Below are 9,818 nucleotides of genomic sequence, written 5' to 3' on the forward strand. Positions count from 1 at the left end.
TATAATAATTAATCATTTTCATATGTATATTATTTAATTTACTCATATAATTCCCAAAATCATATGAATACATAAGTTTTGAACAATATGAGAGGTCGGCAACCACTGCCTACCTATAGTAGTTTTTGAACCCTCTGTCGTAATTCCGGTCGTTTACACTACTATACCCTCTCACTATAATGGCTTTTCTCTATAATACTGAGAGAATGTGGGAATATTTCAGCATTTTTTCCCTTATACATATAATAATTAATCATTTTCATATGTATATTATTTAATTTACTCATATAATTGCCAAAATCATATGAATACATAAGTTTTGAACAATATGAGAGGTCGGCAACCACTGCCTACCTATAGTAGTTTTGAACCCTCTGTCGTAATTCCGGTCGTTTACACTACTATACCCTCTCACTATAATGCTTTTCTCTATAATACTGAGAGAATGTGGAATATTTCAGCATTTTTTCCCTTATACATATAATAATTAATCATTTTCATATGTATATTATTTAATTTACTCATTTAATTGCCAAAATCATATGAATACATAAGTTTTGAACAATATGAGAGGTCGGCAACGGTCTTTCCTCTATAATACTAAGATAATATGGGAATATTCAGCATTTTTTCCCTTATACATATAATAATTAATCATTTTCATAAGTATATTATTTAATTTACTCGTATATAATTGCCAAAATCTATGAACACATAAGAGAATACAATATGAGAGGTCGGCGCAACCATAATATAGTAGTTGATGACGAGGTGTTGGCAACTTGATACAATTCTTTAAAGTCTTTATATCAAAAAATATATGATAGGGACAATATCATATGCGTCACTAAATTGATGACGAGGTGTTTGGCAACTTGACACAATTCATTAAAAGTTTTATATTAATTATATGATAGGGACAATATCATATGCGTCACTAAATTGATGACGAGGTGTTTGGCAACTTGACACAATTCATTAAAATTCTTTATATTAATTATATGATAGGGACAATATCATATGCGTCACTAAATTGATGACGAGGTGTTTGCAACTTGACACAATTCATTAAAGTCTTTATATTAATTATATGATAGGGACAATATCATATGCGTCACTAAATGATGACGAGGTGTTTGGCAACTTGACACAATTCATTAAAGTCTTTATATTAATTATATGATATGGACAATATCATATGCGTCACTAAATTGATGACGAGGTGTTTGGCAACTTGATACAATTCTTTAAAGTCTTTATATCAAAAATTATATGATAGGGACAATATCATATGCGTCACTAAATTGATGACGAGTGTTTGGCAACTTGACACAATTCATTAAAGTCTTTATATTAATTATATGATATGGACAATATCATATGCGTCACTAAATTGATGACGAGGTGTTTGGCAACTTGACACAATTCATTAAAGTCTTTATATTAATTATATGATAGGGACAATATCATATGCGTCACTAAATTGATGACGAGGTGTTTGGCAACTTGACACAATTCATTAAAGTCTTTATTTTTATTATATTACATATGTATTATGCGTTTTTTTACATTTTTAAATTTAATTTATATGATAGGACAATATCATATGCGTCACTAAATTGATGACGAGGTGTTGGCAACTTGACCAATTCATTAAAGTCTTTATATAATATATATAATATCATATGCGTCACAAATTTGACGAGGTGTTTGGCAATTGACACATTATTAAAGTCTTTATATTAATTATATGATATGGACAATATCATATGCGTCACTAAATTGATGACGAGGTGTTTGGCAACTTGAACAATTCTTTAAAGTCTTTATATCAAAAATTATATGATAGGACAATATCATATGCGTCACTAAATTGATGACGAGGTGTTTGGCAACTTGATACAATTCATTAATCTTTTATATTAATTATATGATAGGGACAATATCATATGCGTCACTAAATTGATGACGAGGTGTTTGGCAACTTGATACAATTCTTTAAAGTCTTTATATCAAATTATATGATAGGGACAATATCATATGCGTCACTAAATTGATGACGAGGTGTTTGGCAACTTGACACAATTCATTAAAGTCTTTATATTAATTATATGATAGGGACAATATCATATGCGTCACTAAATTGATGACGAGGTGTTTGGCAACTTGACACATTCATTAAGTCTTTATTATTATATGATGACATATATGTCCTAATTATGACGAGTCTGACACTTCATATCAAAAATTATATGATAGGACAATATCATATGCGTCACTAAATTGATGACGAGGTGTTTGGCTACAGGAAAAAATCATTTATTTATCGAATCATCAAGCAAAGGATAAGCTTCAGTGGATCGCAGTATGGCAGCTGCTCAACCACTTACAACACCTTGCCTGTTACAAAAGTCGTTTACAATTGATTCTAGGCTTTGTCATTGTATTAAATAATGCTTTTATATGTAACTAGCGCGGCATCAGGTGATCGAAGATCCTCCTAATTTACTATGTTACAAATTACATTGGCATCACATCCATTGTCGTTTATAAAATAAATTATAAACTTTAAATGGTTTAGAAGCCATACAATGCAAATTGCCCCTTATTTATCATTGCAGTCCAGCACGGATACGACCTTAGAGGCGTTCAGGCATAATCAACGGACGTAGCGTCATACCACTGTTCGCTCGAACAAGTATTGTGCCATTGGTCCGTACCTGCGGTTCCTCTCGTACTACGCAGGAATGCTGTCGCAACAACGTTTTGTCATTAGTAGGGTAAAACTAACCTGTCTCACGACGGTCTAAACCCAGCTCACGTTCCCTTGCATGGGTGAACAATCCAACGCTTGGTGAATTTTTGCTTCACAATGATAGGAAGAGCCGACATCGAAGGATCAAAAAGCGACGTCGCTATGAACGCTTGCCGCCACAAGCCAGTTATCCCTATGGTAACTTTTCTGACACCTCTTGTTAAAAACTCTTTAAACCAAAAGGATCGATAGGCCGAGCTTTTGCTGTCCCTGTGTGTACTGAACACCGAGATCAAGTCAGCATTTGCCCTTTTGCTCTATGTGTGGTTTCTGTCCGCACTGAGCTGGCCTTGGGACACCTCCGTTATTATTTGAGAGATGTACCGCCCCAGTCAAACTCCCTACCTGGCAATGTCCTTGAATTGGATCATACCTGAGTAATTGGAGTTATACCAAATTTTCAAATCAAAAATACATAAATGCATCGTTTTATTAAAGAATTTGTTTGCGATTATATAACAAACTCGTGATACTTTGATCAAGAAGCTTGCATCAAAACCCAATACCATAAGATATAATAAATATATCCGTATAATGGCTAGGAAATGATACACGTTCCATTTAATCAAGTAAGTAAGGAAACAATAAGAGTAGTGGTATTTCATTGACGATACCAAACCGAGGTCTAATATCTCCCACTTATTCTACACCTCTTATGTCTCCTTACACTGCCAGATTAGAGTCAAGCTCAAAAGGGTCTTCTTTCCCCGCTAATTATTCCAAGCCCGTTCCCTTGGCTGTGGTTTCGCTAGATAGTAGATAGGGACAGTAGGAATCTCGTTAATCCATTCATGCGCGTCACTAATTAGATGACGAGGCATTTGGCTACCTTAAGAGAGTCATAGTTACTCCCGCCGTTGACCCGCGCTTACTTGAATTTCTTCACTTTGACATTCAGAGCACTGGGCAGAAATCACATTGTGTCAACACCCGCTAGGGCCATCACAATGCTTTGTTTTAATTAGACAGTCGGATTCCCCAAGTCCGTGCCAGTTCTGAATTGATTGTTAATTGATAATCGTTATAATTGATAAGAACTAATTGGTTTAACCCAAATAGTATTCTTAAAAATTTTAGCAAGAAAGTTCCACAATTGGCTACGTAACTAAAACTATCCGGGGAACAAGTAACTAACATAAATGCTAGAAACTCTATTTACCCAGAACGAGCACATAAACCATGTTATTGTTTCCCAATCAAGCCCGACTATCTCAATCTTCAGAGCCAATCCTTATCCCGAAGTTACGGATCTAATTTGCCGACTTCCCTTACCTACATTATTCTATCGACTAGAGACTCTTCACCTTGGAGACCAGCTGCGGATATTGGTACGGCCTGTTGAGAAGTTTGCGTGTCCCCACCATAAATTTTCAAGGTCCGAGGAGAAAATATCGACACAACAGTATATGTCATGCTCTTCTAGCCCATCTACCATATCTCTCTGCGAAAGACTTCCATGGTAGTACGGCTATAAAACAGAAAAGAAAACTCTTCCGATATCTCTCGACGGCTTCTTTATGGTCGTTCCTGTTGCCAGGATGAGCACGAGGCCCATATTTAATAACAAACGGATACTCAACAGGTTACGGAATTGGAACCGTATTCCCTTTCGTTCAAAATTATTCAAGTGTATTATAATTATTCGCTTTTTTATGTAGTTTGGCATTTTTGTTTTACTTGAAAATTTTCGGCTTTCGCCTTGAACTTAGGACCGACTAACTCGTGATCAACCACTGTTCACACGAAACCCTTCTCCACTTCAGTCCTCCAAGGTCTCATTCGATTATTTGCTACTACCACCAAGATCTGTACCAATGGCAGCTCCATGCAGGCTTACGCCAAACACTTCTACGCATACCATTGTACCTTCCTACTCACTAAAGTTTCAAAATTTATATCACAAGTAATATAAATCATCTACTTTAGCGGTAATGTATAGGTATACAACTTAAGCGCCATCCATTTTAAGGGCTAGTTGCTTCGGCAGGTGAGTTGTTACACACTCCTTAGCGGATTTCGACTTCCATGATCACCGTCCTGCTGTTTTAAGCAACCAACGCCTTTCATGGTATCTGCATGAGTTGTTAATTGGGCACCGTAACATTACGTTTGGTTCATCCCACAGCGCCAGTTCTGCTTACCAAAAGTGGCCCACTGGGCACATTATATCATAACCTTGAACTTCATATCAAGAAAGTTAAGGTTCTTACCCATTTAAAGTTTGAGAATAGGTTAAGATCGTTTCGACCCTAAGGCCTCTAATCATTCGCTTTACCAGATAAGATTATTTTATATAATATTAAAATGCACCAGCTATCCTGAGGGAAACTTCGGAAGGAACCAGCTACTAGATGGTTCGATTGGTCTTTCGCCCCTATACTCAATTCTGACAATCGATTTGCACGTCAGAACTGTTTCGGTCTTCCATCAGGGTTTCCCCTGACTTCAACCTGATCAAGTATAGTTCACCATCTTCGGTCACAGCATATATGCTCAAGGTACGTTCCAGTTAGAGGCATAAATAATATAAATATACATTATACATAACTATATAGAACGCCCCGGGATTGTGTTAATTAGCTATAAATAGCTAAAAAACTAATCCCATTATTAGTCAAGTTAATTACGCTATTAGGTTTACATCCCAATAACTTGCACATATGTTAGACTCCTTGGTCCGTGTTTCAAGACGGGTCCCGAAGGTATCCTGAATCTTTCGCATTGTTAATCATACAAGAGCATATAATAAACACAAAAATCAATGAATAATTATGCCATTATATAATTCCGAAAAATTAACGCTCTGTAATAATATAAATCTATCAGCACTTTATCAAATTAATAACATTTATTCTGTGTTAAAATGCAAGCAATTTAATTGGAATAAACTATAAGTTATATTTTATGATAAATTGGGATATGCTAATAGATTACAATGTCCTTATATGGAAAAATGCACATTATTCTTAATAATATTATTTAAATATTACATTTTAATGATGAATTTTCCATAACGATATTCAGGTTCATCGGGCTTAACCTCTAAGCAGTTTCACGTACTGTTTAACTCTCTATTCAGAGTTCTTTCAACTTTCCCTCACGGTACTTGTTTACTATCGGTCTCATGGTTATATTTAGTTTTAGATGGAGTTTACCACCCACTTAGTGCTGCACTATCAAGCAACACGACTCTTTGGAAACATCATCTAGTAATCATTAACGTTATACGGGCCTGGCACCCTCTATGGGTAAATGGCCTCATTTAAGAAGGACTTAAATCATTAATTTCTCATACTAGAATATTGACGCTCCATACACTGCATCTCACATTTGCCATATAGACAAAGTGACTTAGTGCTGAACTGTTTTCTTTTCGCTCGCCGCTACTAAGAAAATCCTTGTTAGTTTCTTTTCCTCCCCTAATTAATATGCTTAAATTCAGGGGGTAGTCCCATATGAGTTGAGGTTGTATATATAACTATATTTTGCCATAAATTCTTTATATATAAATGATAAAACAATCAATTAAATTCGTTATAAATAGTTCCAATAGTTCTTGTAAGCAAAGTTATTTTTTATCCATTTAACGAACCAACGAAGAATAATAACATAACCAAGTTTTTTTTTTTTCGAATCATTAATAAGAGACAATTCTAGATGAAAAATATTTCAATTTTTTATGCTAGACATTTCTCAGTATTATTTGATTGAAAAAGAAAATATTTCTCTTCGTTTTTCACATTCAAATGTGAGATAATGTTTTTCATTTCTTTTTTAATATTATGAATAAAATCATTATTTAATCCAATAATATACCATATGCTTATAAAAAATTTATAAACAACTTAATTAGCATAGTCTTACAACCCTCAACCATATGTAGTCCAAGCAGCACTATAAAATTAATTAAAGTACATAACAGCATGGACTGCGATATGCGTTCAAAATGTCGATGTTCATGTGTCCTGCAGTTCACACGATGACGCACAGTTTGCTGCGTTCTTCATCGACCCATGAGCCGAGTGATCCACCGCTTAGAGTTTTATAATTCATTTTTATATAATGTCAATATTGTTTTTATTGAAAGAAATTAAAAATACACCATTTTACTGGCATATATCAATTCCTTCAATAAATTTATTTTTATACCTAAAATAAATGTTGCGAAATGTCTTAGTTTCATATAAGCATTATGTATCATAATAATCTGGTTATGGTTTGCTATTTTGGGTGACACATACTGCAAAATTTATATAAAACATTAACCTGATGGATGACAGGTACAAACATTGTATATTTTAGGTTGTTGCATTAGCCAACGTATGCTCATAACATAGATGAACAATACATATTCGCAACGCGTGTATATTATGGTCCATATACACACAAACTTATTTCGATTACCACATTCAAAATTATTTTAATTTTAATTCGACTTCCACTTTCGAATTTAGTTTAGTTTCTTCGATTTCCATTTTCGAGAATTTGTTTTTATAGGAAACGCCGTTGTTGTAGTAAGTACTGCCACAAATACGCACAACAACATTAATAATGTTAAAGTCTTTTTATGAGGTTGCCAAGCCCCACATATAAATAAAATAAAAGCCATCTACATTTTATTTTCACTTTAACTTTTGATTCCGTAGAATCATTTTGTAATATTTTTATTTTGGTAAATTGTATTTATTTGTATTATAACAAATGTTTATTAACGGTAAGGATATTATACAATAATGATCCTTCCGCAGGTTCACCTACGGAAACCTTGTTACGACTTTTACTTCCTCTAAATAATCAAGTTCGGTCAACTTTTGCGAAACAACCGTAACACGCAAGGCGTCACAGTGATCACGTCCGGAGACCTCACTAAATAATTCAATCGGTAGTAGCGACGGGCGGTGTGTACAAAGGGCAGGGACGTAATCAATGCGAGTTAATGACTCACACTTACTGGGAATTCCAAGTTCATGTGAACAGTTTCAGTTCACAATCCCAAGCATGAAAGTGGTTCAGCGGTTTACCCGGACCTCTCGGTCTAGGAAATACACGTTGATACTTTCATTGTAGCGCGCGTGCAGCCCAGGACATCTAAGGGCATCACAGACCTGTTATTGCTCAATCTCATTATTGCTAGACGCAATTTGTCCATTTAAGAAGCTAGTGTCCTTATAATGGGACAAACCAACAGGTACGGCTCCACTTACATAAACACATTCAAACACAATAAACATTTTACTGCCACCATGAATGAAGGCTACATAAGCTTCAGCACCATAATCCTGAAGATATCTATTTAATATATTTGAGTCTCGTTCGTTATCGGAATTAACCAGACAAATCACTCCACGAACTAAGAACGGCCATGCACCACCACCCATAGATTCGAGAAAGAGCTATCAATCTGTCTTACACACTTATGTTCGGACCTGGTAAGTTTTCCCGTGTTGAGTCAAATTAAGCCGCAGGCTCCACTCCTGGTGGTGCCCTTCCGTCAATTCCTTTAAGTTTCAGCTTTGCAACCATACTTCCCCCGGAGCCCAAAAGCTTTGGTTTCCCGGGAAGCGACTGAGAGAGCCATAAAAGTAGCTACACCCAATTGCTAGCTGGCATCGTTTATGGTTAGAACTAGGGCGGTATCTGATCGCCTTCGAACCTCTAACTTTCGTTCTTGATTAATGAAAACATCTTTGGCAAATGCTTTCGCTTAAGTTAGTCTTACGACGGTCCAAGAATTTCACCTCTCGCGTCGTAATACTAATGCCCCCAAACTGCTTCTATTAATCATTACCTCTTGATCTGAAAACCAATGAAAGCAGAACAGAGGTCTTATTTCATTATCCCATGCACAGAATATTCAGGCATTTGAAGCCTGCTTTAAGCACTCTAATTTGTTCAAAGTAATAGTACCGGCCCACAATAACACTCGTTTAAGAGCACTAGTGCAGGTTTTTAAATAGGAGGAACATATGAAAAAATACAAGTATTTAATCACATATAAGAACTCCACCGGTAATACGCTTACATACATAAAGGTATAGTACTAACCACAATTGTAAGTTGTACTACCCGTATGAAGCACAAGTTCAACTACGAACGTTTTAACCGCAACAACTTTAATATACGCTATTGGAGCTGGAATTACCGCGGCTGCTGGCACCAGACTTGCCCTCCAATTGGTCCTTGTTAAAGGATTTAAAGTGTACTCATTCCAATTACAGGGCCTCGGATATGAGTCCTGTATTGTTATTTTTCGTCACTACCTCCCCGAGCTGGGAGTGGGTAATTTACGCGCCTGCTGCCTTCCTTAGATGTGGTAGCCGTTTCTCAGGCTCCCTCTCCGGAATCGAACCCTGATTCCCCGTTACCCGTTGCAACCATGGTAGTCCTAGATACTACCATCAAAAGTTGATAGGGCAGACATTTGAAAGATCTGTCGTCGGTACAAGACCATACGATCTGCATGTTATCTAGAGTTCAACCAATATAACGATCTTGCGATCGCTTGGTTTTAGCCTAATAAAAGCACATGTCCCATAAGGTTCATGTTTTAATTGCATGTATTAGCTCTAGAATTACCACAGTTATCCAAGTAACTGTTAACGATCTAAGGAACCATAACTGATATAATGAGCCTTTTGCGGTTTCACTTTTAATTCGTGTGTACTTAGACATGCATGGCTTAATCTTTGAGACAAGCATATAACTACTGGCAGGATCAACCAGAATAATGTTTTTCCTTCATATTCCATTCATATTTTTTGAATCGAAATAAGCAATATAATAGATATATGGATTTTTCACTTTATATAATTCCATGATTTTTATTATATTGAATAAAATTCAATATTTCGCCTTTGGGTAAAATTTTAAATATATATTTATAAGTAAAATATCCATTCGATTACGGCCATTTTTATATAGCATTCGTAATCCATAATTTCATTTTTAATTTATACTTGTTTTACCAATATAACAAGAATTTCATATAATTATTGTAATATAT

At 35.4% G+C, this 9,818-nt stretch overlaps 3 non-coding genes across 3 annotated transcripts; all 3 read right to left on the bottom strand.

Annotated features, from left to right (window-relative positions):
* Positions 1-2,326: 2,326 nt before the first annotated feature.
* Positions 2,327-6,284, bottom strand: LOC120285667. The gene has a single exon (XR_005544889.2). It is a non-coding gene; the product is annotated as a large subunit ribosomal RNA (ribosomal RNA).
* Positions 6,285-6,678: 394 nt separating this feature from the next.
* On the bottom strand, positions 6,679-6,857 carry LOC120285671. Its single transcript, XR_005544892.1, has one exon. It is a non-coding gene; the product is annotated as a 5.8S ribosomal RNA (ribosomal RNA).
* A 689-nt stretch (positions 6,858-7,546) lies between these two features.
* Positions 7,547-9,541, bottom strand: LOC120285660. Its single transcript, XR_005544882.1, has one exon. It is a non-coding gene; the product is annotated as a small subunit ribosomal RNA (ribosomal RNA).
* Between the last annotated feature and the right edge of the window lie 277 nt (positions 9,542-9,818).

This window comes from Drosophila simulans, unplaced genomic scaffold (assembly GCF_016746395.2).
Source record: "Drosophila simulans strain w501 unplaced genomic scaffold, Prin_Dsim_3.1 Segkk86_quiver_pilon, whole genome shotgun sequence".
NCBI lineage: Eukaryota > Metazoa > Arthropoda > Insecta > Diptera > Drosophilidae > Drosophila > Drosophila simulans.